Raw genomic sequence first — 19753 nt, forward strand, 5'->3', positions numbered from 1 at the left:
GAGCAGAAAGCAGGGGGTTAAAAGGAATTTAAGTTCATTTAAACCACTGCTTTCTGTTCCTGTGAAAGCCACAAAAACAGTTGAGTGGTGGTAAGGTACTGCCTACCTCTCAGCTGTTTTGGGCTGTATTCTACAGTCTCTATAAAGTTTAAAGGCACTGCTCAAGACAGCTCAAAACAGCTGAACAGAGGGGAGCAGGCTACTCTCCATGGCTCAATTGTTTTTTGGGCTTTCTGCAAACTCTGTTTAAAGGAACTGTGATCCCTTTACACAGGCTTTAGGGGGCCATGAACTAGTTCAGTTCATGAACGATCCTCCCAGTTCAGTTTGAACTAACATGAGCCACGGTTTTTTCAGTTCATGTCCATTTTTATTCATGGTTAATGGCATCATGAACCACAGACCATCAAGAACTTTTTGGTACTAAATGAACTGCTTCAGTTCATGAGGTTCATGATACGGTACAATGTCCCTAAGCATGACAGAAAAACCAAACTCACAGGAACTCTCCTCTACATGCCCTCCAAATTTGGTGACAATTGAATTAACAGGGTCCAAGCTACAGCTCCCCAAAGAAGGTACCCCCAGGTAAGTGCTTTCTGAAGAAATGACAAGCACAGATTCAGGAGTATATAGAACAGATCCTGTACAAAGTAGATACCAAACTGGCAACAGACCTCCAGCTGACTCTCTTCTACATGTCTTCCAAGTCATGCATAGATTGGATTTATAGGGTACAAGTTACACCTCCCAAAAAGGTGCCCCCACTCTTCATTGTTTCCAATAGCAAGGAAAAGTAAAAAAAAAAAAAAGAAAGGAAAGGAAAGGAAAAAGCAAGGACAATAAAAGCTCCCAATACAACCAAAGTCCCAGAGAATCTCAGCAGTAGAAACTGAAGGTGGGGGGCATTTTTGCAAGCCCATCAGAACCTATGCCACTGTGGCAGTGCAAACCCAACAGGGCTCAGTCAAGCCAGGAAAGTGTTTTTGGGGAAAATGTCAGTCACAGGTACAAAAGTGTATAGAATGGATCCCCTGAAAGTTACACACACCAAATGTACAGGCAACCTCACTGCTATGAGAGTCCTCTTCTCCAAAAGAGTTAGCAACTGTTGATCTCTGGGTAGTGTTAACAGCTCTTTTGCCTCTGCAGGGAGCCTCTAGGACAGAATAGGAAAAGGAGGCTCAAGACTGTGCAGGCTTCAGTGGGCTGGAAGGATGGGTTTGGTGCCTGGGGGCAGAAGCCTGTGGTACAGGGATGGAAGATGTCTTTCCCTCACGATGAGCATGCTTTGTACCCACTTTCACTCATATGGCACAGAGGGGTTCACAATCAGGAAGGGTGGAGGGATATAAAATCTGTGTCCTCAGCCAAGGCACCCAGTAGCTAAGTGGGCTGGCTTGGGTTTGGTGCCTGGTGTGAGCCAAAAGACAAGGTGGCTCAGAATCCACCTAATACTCCAAACCCCAGCAGGAGAGAAGAGTCACAATCAAAATGTGGGCTGAAGAACCCTCTGCTTGGCTTGAATAGAGAGACAGGATGGATCAGAGCCCTGAGTCCACCTAGCACCTCCAAACCCCAGCTGGGGAGAGAAAACAGAATCAAAATGTGGATCCTCAGCTGAGGAACTCACTAGCTGGCCCCCTCTACTTGGCATGAGCTGAGAGATGGAATGACTCAGAGCCCTGAGTCCATCTAACATCCCCAAACCCCAGCAGGGAGTTCACAATCAGGAGATAACCTGATCTGCTAGTCTGCTTATAACAAGTAGCCAGCCTCTCTGTGTAACTGCCACCAGCCAACAGATGAGAGGGTGTGAAGCTGAACTGAGCATATATATAAAAGGTAAAGGTAGTCTCCTGTGCAAGCACCAGTCATTTCCAACTCTGGGGTGACGCTGCTTTCATAACGTTTTCACGGCAGACTTTTTATGGAGTGGTTTGCCATTGCCTTCCCTAATCATCTACACTTTCCACAGCAAGCTGGGTACTCATTTTACTGACCTTGGAAGGATGGAAGGCTAAGTCAACCTGGAGCCGGCTACCTGAACCCAGCTTCCGCCGGGATTGAACTCAGGTCGTGAGCAGGGAGCTCAGATTGCAGTACTGCAGCTTTACCACTCTGTGCCACAGGGCTCTTCCGAGCATACACACACACACACACACACATTCTAATCCCGTAGATAAGAATGGGAACTCTGTTATTGGCAGCCATCAGTGCCTGTTAAGCTTTGGAGAGCTCCTATTGGTGTTTCCAAAGCTGGACAATTCTGCCCACACTATTGCCTTGAAGTTTTGAAAACAGTTTAATTGAGCAGAGAGAGTCTGCCTATAACTATAATTATTTACAAACCAATGCAAACCCCCACAAACAGCACCAAACTTTGTGAAATGTTTGTGCTGGGTGTCCTTTCACAAACATTCTTTCACATACCATGAACTGGCCAAAATTTGTGACAAACTTTAACTCAAGAGCCAGTACATGCCCATCCCTAATCATATTACAAGCTGTAATTTCACAATATATCCTCCCTTGGAACCTGCTGTCCATTCCCATCTGAAAGCTGATTAATTGAAATATATTCTTTTAAACAGATGCCCTTTTTTTTGCAAAGCCAACCTTCTGCCCCCCCACCCAACACTTGATAAAACAATCGTGCTTTTCTGTATTTGCAAAGAACTAAATATCAGGTGCGTTAAACTTAGAAAACTAATAACACCCAGCTACATTGCAGATAATGGCATTGAGGCTTGCTCCTTCCCCAAATGCCTACTGAGATGAATAAATGGGCTTGCTCTTTTTCTCAACCCCTCCAAACACTTTTGATTACTTGCAGAAAGTTAACTGTGATTCTTTAGATCTCTTGATTTTGACTGACAATGACTTTGTCATTAAATCAAAACACTTCCTTTAACAGAAAACGAGAAAGCATGATTCTCTAGAGATGTCCTCGGGGCACACTTTATATGTGTGTCTGTGTCTGTCTGTGTGCGTGTGTGCATGAAGAAAGAGAAAAGAGCAAATGTAATCTGTAGCAGTCAGTGTATAGAAGGTTCTGCTTCACTACAAATACAGCTGTACCAAGGGACCCAGTTACAACACAGTCTTATTGTGCTGTGCAGATGGTACCTTGACCTTCAAGTCTGGATATACAATACAGCCAAGGTCCCATCTATACTACAAAATAAAACAATGTTATAACTTGTTCAAGGGACAGTCAGGTTGTTGTAGCTTGTTCTCATGACAAGCATTTTATTTTTAGCACAGACTATGCTTTTAGCGCAGGTTATTCTATTATCTGCTAAAGCAAATTGTTGTTGCTATTGTAAAAGTGCAACCAGCTACCATCCTGTGCCATGTAAAAGGAGACCATTTACCAGCAGCAACAGCCATAATTCATTTTTGTCAAATGCTATTATGGGTTGTTAAATAATGTGGCTTTAATAGAATCTCCATCTTGCAATTTTCTCCCACATTGTAGGTAGTTGGAAGTAGCTGGACCCTAATTTCTTTACTGCCATATCTGAGCTGTGTCAGTAGCTAGCAAAGTATTTTACTGCAGCTCACTAATACTGAAGTACAGAGCCCTATTAGGGGTTAGAAAAGTTAGGGCCTCTTTGAACTTCACTACTCGAGCTTTGTAATAGTATACGCTTTTGAGCACATAGTGGAATTGTAGGGTTCAATCACCCTACAGTCTTAAATGTTTTATGAATTATGTATTTGCCAGCATACAAATTTATTTTTGTTGAATTCATTCTTCCATTGCAGTGGTCCAATTTAAATGTGGCATGTAGACATGCATTTTTTTTTACAAAAATCAAAAGCAATGTTGCCAGTCTGAACAGATGAAGAGCAAGGGCAGTGGCTAGTAGCTCTACCCTTCACATTATAGCTGCTGTTCAGCTTAAAATCTTCCCCCTTCACATGAATGCATATGAAGCTGCCTTATACTGAATTTGACTATTGATCAAGGTCAGTATTGCCCATTCATACTGACAGTGGCTCTCCAAAATCTTAGATGGAGGTCTATCATATAAACTACCATCTGATCCTTTTAGCTGGAGATGCTAGGGGTTGAACTTGAGACCTTCTGCATGTTAAGCAGATGCTTTACTATTGAGCTATGGCCCCTCTTCACATATTTTCCCATAAAAGTGGGCTGTTTTGAAGAGAAAACCAGACAGAGAAGAAGGGGCCAATACCATTTGTACATTTAAATGCTGAAGACCCAATTATGGGTCAAGTCTAGTTTTGGCCTTCATTCCAGTTTCCATGGAGTTCTTTACCTTGTTACTTACCTACCTTTTCTCTGAGAGAGACTGACTGCATATCAGAACATGACTGAATAAAAAAGGGAAGACACCTCATAAGAAGACATGCCAGGGAGAAGGCATGACACATATAGTTCATGCACCACAGTTGCTCTAAAAATCAGACCACTTACCCCTTTGTGAATAAGGCAGATGGCAGATCTAGTTTTAAACATCCTGGTCTGCTGCTATCATACCAGGCTTAGTCTGTATCTTTACCAAGTCATCTCAAAGAAATTCTAATAAGGTATAATTGAAATGTAAGGAATGTAAGGTAAACTATCTGTGAAAGAGAGCATGAGTCCTGTAGATAATGAAGGAAGAGTTCAAAAGATATTTTCTATTTTTTTTAAAAAAATAAATAAATCCTAATCTCTAAGCAGGTATACCTGACATGGATAGTGTAGGATGTAGATTCAGATTTGCATTAGAGCATGGACATAGTGCCAAATGGAATTGCACTAATCCAGATCACTGAACTCATTTGCTCTAACCTACCTTGCACTACTGTTGCATTTGAACTGTTACTTTCAGAGTATTATATTTGCAGGGCTTGCTTTAAAAGTACATAGTGCTTTATCTCACTCTATCCCAGGCCTGAAGTGGTCTGGAACAATGGACAATAGGCCTCTATTAAGAGTCCTTGCTAAGCTATATATATATATATATATATATATATATATATATATATATATATATATATATATATATATATATATATATAATGAAAGGAAACACATTTCCCTAGCAAGAGAATGTTATCAGAGGTCTGTTAGCACCCTTTGATAAGGGAAGCATTCCTCCCTGCCTCAAGGAAGGACCTCCTAGTCTGAAAGGGGCCATCTCGCCCACACAGTAGAGATTGTACTTACTGACTCATTCTCTGGAACAAACCAGAAACCGGGGAGGATGCTGGATGCCAGGAAGATGGGAGATTGGGAGTAGGGAACAAAGACCTCCCTAAGGAATTACCTCACCCTGGTAGAGACAGGTTTCTTTAAGCCAATAAGACACCACAAAAGGCTAAGAGCGAGGATTTGTAACCAATCAATGAGATCTGTTTTGTTATCAGAAATTGTATAAATATGCTATGTTTTGTAAAGATGGGTTTGAGGAAAAACGCAGGAGGAATGGTGGTATAGAGAGATACAGGTTTTCCTCCTGCCACTAGTGGTAATAAAGGAATCTCTGGATCAACTCACTTGGAACTCTGGCTGTTGAGTCTCTTAATTTGGGCTGGAGGGACTCAACTCTTGGCACAGATGGTGTGTGCAACAATTGGCGACCCAGATGGAACCGATAGACTTCTGCTGTCCAAGGAGGCTCTACCAGGATGGGAGAAAATAAACCTTTGGGGACCCAGAGGCACCAAGAGGCTGAGTTCAGCTTCCCTGAAGTTCTTTGGTTCATCTCCAGCATGCAGTGGTTCCATGGATCAGCAGAAGCAGGCCAGAGGTCCCGAGGAGTGGGCCCAGAGATTAAAGAAGAAGAGTCGGCTGACAGGTAACTTTTCTGGGAAAAGGGGAGTGCCTAAGTCCCTAGTAAGCCCTTTTGAATTGGCAAGAGACCAGGGCAGTGCTCCTTCAGAAAAGATGGCGGGAGGGGTGCCAGAGAAAACCCTAAGGAAGGACAAGAGAAGTCCCGGAGAATGGGACCCAGGAGAATGGGAAAGAGAAGGTTGAGAATTGTTGAATTTGTTTGTCTGTGTGTCAGATGTTTAGAACTGGATCCCAAGGCTGCAAGGTCTCCTCATTAGGAGGGATTTAGCACCCTGGTACGCAGGACCTATTTTCCTATCCTAATCTGTGGAGTCTCGCTTTGGACTGTAAAGCAGAGAGAGAGAGAGAGATTGGGCTATGCAGCGAAGTCAGAGTTCCACAGAAGTGTAATTGCCCCTGGCAGAGAACCGATAGAATGCACCCTTGAATGGCCAGGTATTGCAAACCCCTACCCTTCCTTGTCTGTCTTTTTGGCACTGTTGGAAAGCTGTGAATTCTCCTGGGTGGGGGGGGGTCAATAAAATAATTAAATGGTTAAAAGGTAACTTGAGCTCAAGAGAGGTAAAATTGCTTCACTGAGAGATTCTGTGAAATTCCTGTCTCTGCTGTGGCTGGGCAGAGGGGAAAAGCATTATTTGGGTTCTCCCAGTCAAGCAATAAAAAGAATAAATGGTTAATGTGAGTACAAGAGCAATTGCTATTTGGTATCACAGGTGTAAGAAATCTGAGCATTTGCAAGTTTCTGTCAGGGAAGATAGCTGTAATTAAAGAACAGATGAGAAACCAGAAAAGAAAGGGAGGTGGTGACAGTTGAGACTAACTGGGAGGTATCTGAGCAATGGGAGCATGAGCCATAGAATTTATTCCATTGAGGAGAACTTATTCCACTTGTTGCAACGTGCCCTTTTGCTCCTTGCTGGCAGGAGTGATTTGGCCCAGAGGAAGAAATTCTCAATGAGATAACCAAAATTAAGGGATTGTTGCCAAAACAGAGTAATGTTACAATGTGGTATAATGTTGTTAAGAAAGCAGGCTAAGAGAGCAGAGTTGAAGAAAACAAACAAACAAATCAGAGATGAGAGAGTTGACAGACTCTCAGAAATAGGGAAAGTGATCAATGGAAAGTTATGCTAGCCCTTCTTCCAGGGAGGGGAAGGCTGCTACCTCATCTAGTGCAAAAGGCTTAGATCAGATCCTGCCAGAAGAAAAAATAAGCGAGAAAGAAACAGAGCAGAGGCCAGCAGAGAAGGTCAAGTGGGAATAACATCACTCACTGCCCTCCCTCCCCCTCGGCAAGAGACAAAGAAATAATGCCTTTATGGGCACCTGGACTTCTAAGACTCTGGTGGGAGGGAACACTGCCAAAGCTAGCCTTTCTCGCTTCAAAAAGTTGGGGGAAAGACATACCTGACATTAACTCAATCACACACACTGAGGCATTTAGGGACAGCTACCATCAAATAAACACAAAGGAAGGCTCACTGAGCCAGTCTTGAGTGTCAAGGAGAACACTTGATAGCAGATCCAGCCAGAGCCGCCCCACCCCCCACCCCAGAAAAGCTTTTAGAAATTCCAAAGAGGAAAGGGAGAAAACATTGACTTTCCTGCACACCTCACATGCTTAAGGAGGAAAGGCAGTGGGAGGGCAAATACAAGAGAAAAAGAAAATCCTCAGAGAGTGGGTAGAAAAGGGAATTTGGCAGGACCAAGAAGATGGGGAAGAAGGGCCAATTCAGAGAGGCAACTTAGAGAGTTCCAGGATATCTCAAGCAGACCCCAAACCAGTGCCTGTATAGTAAACGGAAAGACAAAAACCCCTCCCTCTCCCTTCCCCTGACAGGAATGGTCCTGAACCATGAAGAAGGCTTAGAGTAGACACAGCGGACGCAGCTTGTTTTGCCAGCAGTAAAGAAATGCATTACCCCTCCCCCCCCAGACTCAAATAGAGAAAGCTTGAGAGGAGAGGGGTGGGTGTCCAAATACACAGGAGTCCGTTCAGGAATATCTACAGACGGCGACCATGAGATTTAACTCCTGACTGCCCTATAACACTTTTGAAGGCAGATTTGCAGTTCAGTGAAAGGAAGTCACTAGAGGAAAAAAGGCCATAGGCATCCCAGCAGGCCTTGTTTTCCAGCTTGAATAACAATTCAATTAGCATTGAAAAGGGATTTACAGAGGGAAGGGGGAACGCCCTAGTATCTGGATGCAGAGAGGGAACTCCTGGGAATTTGAATTAAATCAGAATGGGGGCACTCTGCTAGATTTGGGAATTATAGATGGTTCACAGTTCAAGATGCAGCCATAGTACATACAGACCTCCACGTCATCCCTAATTAAAGATTCATGTAAATAGCATAACACCTGTGGAAACAGCTTAGCTACAGGACTAGCCTGAAAGTGATTTTTAGGCCTGAATTGGAGCTTAATTAGAGAAATAAGCGATCCACAAACTGTTAAGTACTTAGGCATCCATACATTTCCAGAAATAAGAAAGAAGGAAAACAACTCATCTTAAGCCCAGATGGCATTACCTAAGAACCCTTACCCCAACATGAGGCAGTTAGGACTTTTATAAGACAAATACCCACAGACTTACCACCGCCATGGAGGGATTCCAGTGACTGAGAGGAAAAAAAAATGGATGGGAGAGGCATCCATAACTGGCGAGCCAGCCAGGAGATACTGATAAGGCTGCACTTTCACATACTTTCACAGAAGGAAAAAAAGGAGATAATGGAGAGGGGAGGAAACGGATGGCTTGCAAACCGACTGACAGAAGAAAAAAAAAATTCTGGCTGCCCCCTCCTTACCCCCCCTTCAGTAGAAAGAAACATGATTTCCATGCCTTTAAAGGAGTGTAAAGTGAAATAAAGCAGGATTATACATAGTACTTAACAACAGGCATATGGTGGGGAAAAGGGAAACTAGGCCTTTTCTAACATTTCAATAAGGACAATTTTATCAGGAAACCATCCAGCTATTTGTACATGAGAGAAAAGGATTCCCAACCTAGATAAGAGCAGAGAAATCATGGCCTGCAATGTTTATTATCTAGAATTCTATAGCATCTCTTTTACAGCAAAGTGGCTGACTCATGACATCACTTTTGAGGCTGCAACCCACAGAACCTTGTTGCCAGAGGGAGACCTAACACACAACGGGAGGTAACATGACCTAAATCCCCATCCAGAATGCAGACTTGGAACTCTATATTGATGGAAACAGTTTCATTAAAGGTACACTGTTACATAGTAGGGACAGAAAAGACAGTTTCAGCAGGAGCAGAGGAGATTTTTTTGTTTTAAACAAGGCTCTTCAAAGTGCAAAAAAGCAGATTCTAAGTATACAGATTCTAAGTATGCCTTTGGGATGGTTCATGGCTTGTGAGACACTCTAGAAAGGGAGAAGGACCTTCTAAATGCAAATGGGAAACCAATAGCTCATGAGAGACAGATTCTAACTGTTTTTAGAGAATGTGATGTTGCCAAAGGTGGTCCATGTGAAAGAACACCAGTGCCTGATGACACCTGAGGAACAAAGAATGCACTGAGCAGATAAAGCAGCAAAGAGGAGCAGTAAAATCGGCACCCCACCCCTTCCAAAGCAAGTGGCACTAGAATTGCATGACAGGTACATACCTGAAAGAAGGCTGCACAGAGAGAAGGAGCAGAAGAAAATCAAGCAGGATGGTTTCTGGGACAAGAGGTACATGTCCCCTCCTGAGAAAGGTAATACATATTTTATGCATCTATATACTTGGGGGAACTAATATGGCAGAGACACTATTTTGGACATTTACACACAGGGCTAAACCAGGAAGCAGAAATAGCTTGTCTAACATGACAATCGATGAAGATGGATGGAGTGGTACCAGGAGCAGAGACTATGGACTAAGAGACTTTTTTTGAGATTCTATGACACAGAGTTATCAAGGGCTGGAAAGTATGAATACCTAATAGTATCTGTGGACTGACTCACAGGTTGGGTAAAGGAACTCCAGTGCAAGGTTCCCTGTGCATAATCCTAACTGCAAGGAATATGTGTTGCTTAAGTGACCAGGACTTTGATTTCAGATCACAGGACACACCCTACTTCCAGAGGTCCTCCAGAAGCACTAAGTGAGACATCTGAACAGGACATTAAAGACTGTGTTAAGGAAGATTAGCATGAAATGGACAAAGCTGTTGTTGATTGCACTCACATATAGAATGGTAGCAGCCTGGGGCAAGCTGGGGTTGTCACTATTAAGGGTTTTATATGAGAGACCCTATCCTCTACCCAGGAGAGGAGGATGCTAACATAAAAAAAAGGAAGAGATAAGGTGTTAGGTAGGGAGAGTGTCTGTTGGGCAGTCTTTGTACAGGGCATCATCTGGGGTCCAGTATATGAGTTCTGGAGGGAAGATTGGGTCCTGACAAGGAAGTGAGAACTGGAGGAGGACATCCAAAGTGCCTGTGATTCCAGATGACAGCAGCTGATGGGTGGATTCATCGCACCGGGGTTAGAAGAACCACAGCTCCAGAAGACGATGAGAGTCAAGGTGAACCAGGAAAAGAAGCAGATGGGCCATGGAGCGAGGATAAGAAGCGGACGGCAGACATCGGAGATCCTGTGCCTTATCAGCAGATGAGGGGGACAAAGCAGACAAGCGAGGAAGCAAGTCTACATGTCAAAGAAGACCAGCAGAAGGAGGTAAAGCCTTGCTACAACTTAAGGCTTTGACCTCAGCAGTAGAAGCAGCAGTGGTATCAAAAAGGGGGGAAGCCAACAAGCAACTGCCGTGAGCAAGAGGAGTAAATTCTGTACAATCCTGTCCCAGAAATGAGAGTTTTCATCCTATTCTGGGAAAAGGACTATAAAGTCAAGTCTAGAAGTCAAGTATAAAAACTACTAGTCTCCAAGACTTCCCATTGTCACTTTGGGTTGTCTAAGAACATAAGAACATAAGAGAAGCCGTGTTGGATCAGGCCAACGGCCCATCCAGTCCAACACTCTGTGTCACACAGTGGCAAAAAATTTTATATATACACACACACTGTGGCTAATAGCCACTGATGGACCTCTGCTCCATATTTTTATCTAAACCCCTCTTGAAGGTGGCTATGCTTGTGGCCGCCACCACCTCCTGTGGCAGTGTATTCCACATGTTAATCACCCTTTGGGTGAAGAAGTACTTCCTTTTATCCGTTTTAACCTGTCTGCTCAGCAATTTCATCGAATGCCCACGAGTTCTTGTATTGTGAGAAAGGGAGAAAAGTACTTCTTTCTCTACTTTCTCCATCCCATGCATTACCTTGTAAACCTCTATCATGTCACCCCACAGTTGACGTTTCTCCAAGCTAAAGAGTCCCAAGCGTTTCAACCTTTCTTCATAGGGAAAGTGTTCCAGCCCTTTAATCATTCTAGTTGCCCTTTTCTGGACTTTCTCCAATGCTATAATATCCTTTTTGAGGTGCAGCGACCAGAACTGCACACAGTACTCCAAATGAGACCACACCATCGATTTATACAGGGGCATTATGATACTGGCTGATTTGTTTTCAATTCCCTTCCCACTAATTCCCAGCATGGCGTTGGCCTTTTTTATTGCAAACGCACACTGTCTTGACATTTTCAGTGAGTTATCTACCACGACCCCAAGATCTCTCTCTTGGTCAGTCTCTGCCAGTTCACACCCCATCAACTTGTATTGGTAGCTGGGATTCTTGGCCCCAATGTGCATTACTTTGCACTTGGCCACATTGAACCGCATCTGCCACGTTGACGCCCACTCACCCAGCCTCAACAGATCCCTTTGGAGTTCCTCACAATCCTCTCTGGTTCTCACCACCCTGAACAATTTAGTGTCATCCGCAAACTTGGCCACTTCACTGCTCACTTCCAACTCTAAATCATTTATGAACAAGTTAAAGAGCATGGGACCCAGTACCGAGCCCTGCGGCACCCCACTGCTTACCGTCCTCCACTGCGAAGACTGCCCATTTATACTCACTCTCTGCTTCCTATTACTCAGCCTATTACTCAGTCTACTGTTTCACTGCTGATCTGAAACAGCACAGTTTGCATGAACTCTCAGGAGGCAGGGAGTGGTTATCCTACCTCTGAAGCAAGTGACTGTTAAAAGGAGATGAACTTGTAAGAGTCTCCTGCACACCAGAAGAAGAGATGTAGCTATACAGTCGAGCTCTGGAAGGAAGAGCAGGGAAGGTGTGTGGTTGCAAAGCGTGCCCCTTAGACTGTTCCAATCTCCAACACCCAGCAAGGTCCAGCTGGAAACACCAGACGGATGAGACATGCAGAGGACCCAGACTCTGAAGTGTCATTCACTACTGACTTTAACTGCCTGCAGCCACCAGTTGAATGTATCTACCAGTATTTTGCAGGCTGATTTTGGCCAGAAGAACATTTTGGCAAAACCAGAAGGAGATCAGTTAAGAAGAACTGATCCAGATAAAGACTCCTTGCCCATATGCCAAGTGTGAATTGTCCAGAAGACACAACACTCACAGGACTGTGCAGCTGTGTGAAAGGCTATATCGCAGAACAACGTGGGGAGGGTGAAAGTTGTGGGTCCTTGTGAAGGGTCAGGGTGATTGGGGAAGGTTTGAAAAGTTCATGGAAGGTGTGTTTTGGGAAACATGAACTGAGTCACAACCCAGCTCACCACCTTGGGATTGGGTTCCGTCATGTGAACAAGAGGCTCGTGGAGTGGGAGAAGGTTTGAGTGCTATCATGGCAGGGATCCTACATGAAGCAGTTAGGAGGGATTGTTGACTGGAGAAGCAGACCAGCCTGGTCCACTTGGGTTGGTCAAAACTGGGATCTGAAAAGGTTAAAAAGGAAAAGGAAAATGAGGCGTTCCTTCAGAAACTTGAGTTTTGCAGCAACTGTAGGTTGCCTTGTGATTCTTAGCAAATTTTGCACTTGGGAATTTGTATTTTTTGGGGGGAGGACAGAATGGAGAATGAGAACAAATGAGGTGGGACTAGCAAAAAGGTCTGACTCTCACTAACTTTTTAATGCACCATGTTTTATTATGAGATGAGGCCTTCTCATCCTGCCTGTGGGGAGCCCAAAATGGTCAAAAGAGAACCGTCAAAACAGATTGCAGAGGTATTTAGCTCGGAATTTGTTTATCAGTGGATGGGACCTCCCTCACAAGAACTGACAATTGGGCTTTCCAAAATTATCGCCTTTATTAGGTGTAACACGAAACCAAGAAGGGAAGTGTTTGAGTTTGGAAGCACAGACATTTGAAATGGGGAAAAAAGGTATATTATTCCCCAGAGTCAAACAGAAAACTGACTATAGGTCAGTTTCTCTTATGTGGATTGGTACATTCCAGGAAGGGTTTACCAAGGTTCTTGTATATTTGGAAAGCTTCCTAGACTGATTATTCCCTGGAAGAGGGAACAACAACACACACACAGGAGCGGGGGAAGAAAACATGCAAAGGGGATAGAACTCAGAGGAGCCCAATCCTTGATGGGAGCTGTTTACCAGGAGTCGGTGTACTCGCAGATACCGAATATATGGCCTTAGATGTCTCTTTGTTTGGGCTGCCAGGCTTGGCAGTGCAGAATGGGATAAACATAAATGGGTTAGCTTGCCTGATGATAACAGGAGTAAATGAAACTTCAAAAGCCATAAGTGGTCATGGGTGAGATCTCAGAACAGCAGAGAGGGCCAGTTCAAAAAGGCCATAGATGGCTTGCTCCTCAGAGCAAATCATGGATGTGAGGAGTTTGAAAGTGTTATCTGAACTGCAGTTCACTGTCTAAACTCAAGTGACCATTCCCAAATCCCTTGAAGCACACGTGAAAGAGCAACAGAGGTTAACTGAGGCACCACCAGTAAAGGAGTATTTGGGACCTACTGAGAGTGTTGGGCATGGTTCCAAAGTCTGGGGTCAAGGGTCAAACTTGTCCTCATGTATGCTTGCCATGCATGTATGCTTTTGCACCTGCATTCAATGTATTCGATGTATAGCCTTTCTCATATCATGCTTGAAAGCAATTACCAGAGGTTTCCCCCACAGGGGAAAAGTACGAAGAAGAGAAAGAAATATGCACAGAGAAAGGTCTGGAGTTGATGAAAGTGGAGTGTAGTTAACTCCCCTCCATTTTGATCAAAAGGGGGGAGCCGTAGGATGCAGATCCAGATTTTCATTAGAGCAGGGTTTCCCAAACTTTTCTTTCCCGTGGCCCGATTATTTTTACACTTCTCCATTGTGGCCCACTAAAATTTGGGGGTGGAGCCAGGAGACTTTGGGGGTAGAGCTGGGAGACAGGAATCATGTCATTTCCTATGGTGTCAAGGACCAAATGCTGTCACTTCCGGGGCACACTGAACCAAAATTCCACCTTTTCTGTGATGTCATTTCCAGGGCACTCCCCCAAACCTACCTCTTCTTTGGAAGTAAATTCATTTTCAGAAAAATCTCTGAAACTCATGCTGAGCCAAAATGGAGGTGGAACGTGGGCGGTCCTCTCTTTCCACTCTCACACCTGCATGCACCTATCTGTTTGTGTATTCTTCTTCAGCTTACAAGCACTCCTAATGCCCATGTTCAATTGCCTGCACCACCTACACATCCCTTCCTCAACAGCCCTGGCCAGTATATGCAGTTGGGAGTGCTGTTGCCATTGCCATCAAGAATGTCAGCACTGTGTACCACCCACACTGGGCCCTGGCAGCTGCTCTACCTCAAAATATGCTGACACATTTAGTAGGCCCTTACTTCAGCTGCTACTACTGGAACCCTGCCTCAAGCTACAACCAAGCTTGCTTGATTTCAAGAAAATCTTTTGAAAGCTATTTTTCATACTTTTCTTTGGTTGAGGACTTCCGGGGGAGGAAAATGTCGAGCTGAGCTGCTTCTCACAACGAGAGCAGGCTGGAACTTCTGTTTGGGGTAGTGGAAGGCAAATTGATGCCTACTGCCTACTTTTCTCAGTCGGAGATTAGTCCAAGAAACTTTGGAAACTTTGAGAAGATTTACCTTGGCTTAAAAGAAGTCCTGGGGGGGGGGGCTTCTTTGAGGCTTTGAGGGGTCTCTGGGAAGAGTTGCATTTTCATCATCTGCAGAAGTTTTTCAGAGTTATTTATTTGACATAAACTCGGCAGGATCCTAACCTTCTTGGACATTGCTAAACATCTAAAGCTTTGCAAGACCAGTGGAAACTTGGATAATTGGAAGAAAAGGTACAGATGACTATCTTTCATTCTGGAACTATTTACAGCTTAAAGATACAAATTTAAAAGGTGGGAAAGGAAAATTAAGAGAGTTTGGAAGAAGAGGGGAGGAAGAGGTGAAATTTGGACTTTATAAATATAAAGGACAGTGTTAAAAACGGTTCAAAAGTGGAAAGGAATTTATTGTTTAGTCTACTTGCAGTTTTGGAAGAAAAAGCACCATCGTCATATTGGCACAGACCTGCAGTACATCTGAGCAAGACAGGAAATACGTCAAGTATCGTGAGATCTCCTTACCAGTGTGAATGAGACTTCGTGGCAACAAAAGCAGGAAGTAGTGGAAAGAAAACCTACCCTAGGAATATATACCATTGAGAAACATTGGCGGCCATTGCTGGGAGGCCAAAATAAAAATAATTTTTTTTAAAGAATTCGGGACATTAAAAATCATTGGATTTAATTGATAAGAGGTTAAGAAGATAAATACTATTGGTCATATTATTTGTGTGGTCCTCGGAAGTTTTTAAAAGGGGGAAAAATTGCAAGGAGCAGTTTAAAAACTTTAAAAATAAATATCTTGACTTTGGGAGCTCCGAGGATGGCAAAATTGGGCTTGTTATAAAGAGCAAGTCCTACTCTTTTGAACCTGATAGTTGAATTGGAAATTTGTGAGGTCCAAAATTTCAGGGTTTTTTAAAGGGTTTTAAAGTTTTAAAAATTAATATCTTGGTCTAGGAAGCTTAGGGGATGGCGAAATTAGGCTTGTTATAAAAAGCAAGCTCTAATTTTTTGAATCTGATAGTTAAATTTGAAATTTGTGAGATTAAAATTTTTGGTGTTTTTAAATGTCTGAACACAAGCAGCCCCGTGCAAGGGCTACTTCACTGGAAAAAATGCAGGACCAAAAATGCAGGATGAAAGGGGTGAGAGAGATGATAGATAAATCAAAAAAAGATATTATTGCAGAGATTAGAAAAGACATGGAAGATCTCAGAAAGGAAACTGAGGAAACTTCTAAGAAAGTGCAGGAGGTAGAAGGCAAAATGAAAGTTTATGATTCCACCTTGTTGAAAATGCAAGAAAAAGTGACAATCCATGACTGCAAATTGATGGAGACCCAGATACATCTGAGAGGAGTACCTGAAGGGGAGGATGGTGATTTAAAAGGATATATAATAAAAATAATTGCAGAATATTTAGACCCTGAAGATACTAAAAACATGTATGATTATATGTATAGAGTGAATTCACTTTTTGCCAAGAAAAATAACTTACCAAGAGATGTTGTTATAAGATATATGACAAAGGAAATGGTGGGAAGGATCATAAATAAAAACTTTGAAAAGACATTGATAGTGATAGGCAGTAAAGTGAGAATCATGAAGGAGCTGCCAAGGCAAGTGATAAATGACAGAAGAACATATAAAAAGTTGACAGAAAAATTGAGAGACAATGGAATGAGGTTTAGATGGATAATACCTGAAGGTTTGAGCTTTGAACTCCAGGGGAAGAGAATCACAATTACAAATCCTCAGGAGCTGCGTAGATTTTTTGAAGAAAATAAAGAATTTGCACCATGATGGATTACAAATTATTGTCTTGGAATGTTAATGGACTAAATTCATCAAAAAAAAATTAGGGCAACATTTCATTGGATTAAGAAACAAAACTGTAATATAATTTGTTTGCAAGAAGTGCATATTAAACAAAAGGATTATAAATTTTTATGGAACATACAATTGGGAGTAGAATTTTTTTCATTAGCTGAACAGAAGAAAAGGGGAGTGGTTTTGCATATTAGACAAGAATTGGAGCCAAAATTAGTGTTTAAAGATAAAGATGGAAGATTTGTTGCAGTAGAGACAATATTAAATGAAAAAAACCCGTTGTTATTGGGATTGTATGCACCTAATGGTGCAAAGGATGTTTTTTTTTTAAAGACATTACACAACAGCTTGATGAACTGACCTATGACCAAGTTTTGATAATGGGAGATTTTAATGGAATAGTTAAGAACTCATTGGACAGATCTGGAGGGGAAAAAAAAACAATTGTAAAGAAGGAAAATTGCCAAAGTCTTTTTTTTTTAATTGGTTAAACAAGAAAATTTGGAAGATATATGGAGGAAATTTAACCCTGAAATTTGGGACTATACTTTTTTTTCAGCAAGACACAAAACTTTTTATAGAATTGACATGCTGTGGGGAACCAAAGATTTAGGTCTTTGATAGAACAAGAAAGATAGAGATTTTACCTAAAATTGGGGCTGATCATAACCCGATAATGTGGATTACAAAATTGTCCAAGAAATTGAGAAGATGGAGATTGAATGAAGATTTGCTACAGAATAAAGAAACAGTGACATACCTAGAAAATGAAACTAAAGCTTTTTTCCAAGTAAATGATAAAGAGGATATTGATTTTCAGACAGTCTGGGATGCTTATAAAGCAGTAATGAGAGGAGTGTTGATTACTTTGAATAATAAAGATAAGAGAATGAAAGAAAAGCAGTTGTTGGACATTCAAAATGAAATAAAGAAAAAGGAAGGGGAGTTGAGAAAAAGACCAGGGAAAAAGAAAATTTGAAGGGAAATTACAATATTACAAACTCAATTGAGACATTTGTTAAATAAAGAAGTGGAATGGAGTTTGAAAAGACTTCAGCAGAAATGCTTTGCAGGAGCAAATAAACTGGAAAAGTATTTGGCTTGGCAATTGAAGAAAAAGAGAGAAAATAGAATAATTAACAGAATTGTGGTAGATGGAAGAGAAGTGGTTACCCAAGAGGGAATAAAAAGAGAATTTTTAAGTACTATGCCAAATTGTTTAAAGGTGTTAAAATAAAGAAAGAGAAGATGGATAAGTATTTACAAAAGATAAAAATAGAGCCCTTAACTGAAAATATGAGAAAAATTTTGAATGATCCGATTGAAAAATTAGAGGTTGAAGTAGCAATTAATGCAATGGAAAATGGAAAAGCACCTGGACCAGATGGAAATACAGCTAAATATTTTAAAACTTTTAAAGATGAACTAATACCAAAACTGTAGAAGTTGATGAACATGATAAGAATAAGAGGGAATGTACCAAACACATGGAAAGAAGCTGTTATTTCGTTGATACCCAAGGAAGATAGAGATGTCATGAATGTAAAAAATTATAGATTTATTTCGCTATTAAATAATGATTATAAAATATTTACAAGAATCTTGGCAGAACGGCTTAAACAACTTTTGATAAACTTTATAAAGGAAGATCAAGCAGGGTTTCTTCCCAAAAGACAAATAAGAGACAATATTAGAACTCTTGTAAATATTGTAGAATATTATGAAAGACATCCAGAAAAAGAAGTAGCATTGTTCTTTGCAGATGCAAAGAAAGCATTTGACAATTTAAATTGGGACTTTATGTTAGCCAAAATGCCCTCAAAACGAGGTTGGGGAATTAGTTAGGTGGGCACCTGGCTCACTAGGAATCTTTTTACCAATATATACCAGGCTCAACCATCCAGAGGGTGATGCTCAATAAAAGGATTCTAATTTAATAAAACCAATTGTAATTTATTTAGAAAAATATAGTTCTTCCACACAAGATAAAAATACAATACAATCACACATTCACACAGGCCTAAGAAACACAGATAGATTGATAGGGGAACATATAAGGGTAAACAGACAGGGCGATATTACCTCTCGTAGTCTTCAAGGAAGGCTCCGGTGGCAACAATTGAGGGAATGGGGGAGGACCCGAAACTGATCAGGAATCGGGGATGGATCTATGCAGCGGAATGTGGGTTGCTGATAGAAGCACACCTGTGGGTAGCTAGTCCACAGGTTATAAGGACTCACCTGAGCCCTTAGGGGATGGGAGGTGACGGGGAGGAGAAAGGGGAGGCTCTGTGGTGACCATGAAGGCTGGACATTAGCAGAGCCAATGGCGAGTCCCTTGGTGACACCTAATTGGGTGTTTGCTTTGACCAATGAACTTCACCTTAGTCCTGGGCACCTGGAAATTTCCAGGTTGCCACATGGCCTGAGGTGGCTCCAGGGTGTTAGACTGGGGTAAGAATGGGAATGGCTGGGTACTTAAGATTAAATGGGATTATCTGGGAAGGTGACAATAGGGAATCAAATATTGACCTAGGTATCCCCGGTATAGACAAAAGACTTGGTTGAGACAGGAGATGTTCTTCCTCTTTTCCCATCATCTTCTGGGCAGGAACCATTGTTTAGGGTATTGCCAGACAATCAGGACCAACAGTTGAGCTGTTAATCCATTCATGGGGCGAATGGGTTGCTTGCGGGCTAAGGGTGACTCAGGGTGTGTACGTGAGCTTTCCACTATGAAGGAATGAAGTCCAGCCTGGCAGGAAGATGGCTACGAGTGGTGTTAGCGATACACAGTGGATTCCATGTACAGCGCTTCATCACCGGTCGCCTGGATAGCTCCGTGGCGGCGCAGCTTCTTCCCTACCATGGCGGACCCACGCAGTGACGGGGAAACGTCCGTGCACGTTGGCAAGCACTCTATACCGGTTTAGAATGCCTGCAAACTTAGGCTGTTTGTACACATGAGTCCCTTTAAGTTCCTGAATGGCTTTGCCCACACCCTCTGGCCAAAGGTGTGTGAGCTCACTTCTCCGGGCGCCCTGGCAACCATGCTGGTGACTATGATATTGGGGAAAGAGGGGTCTTTTCCTCACAGTTATGTTTGCAGTAATGGAAAAAATGGAGCTGGGAGAAA

Source organism: Heteronotia binoei, chromosome 4 (assembly GCF_032191835.1).
Source record: "Heteronotia binoei isolate CCM8104 ecotype False Entrance Well chromosome 4, APGP_CSIRO_Hbin_v1, whole genome shotgun sequence".
NCBI lineage: Eukaryota > Metazoa > Chordata > Lepidosauria > Squamata > Gekkonidae > Heteronotia > Heteronotia binoei.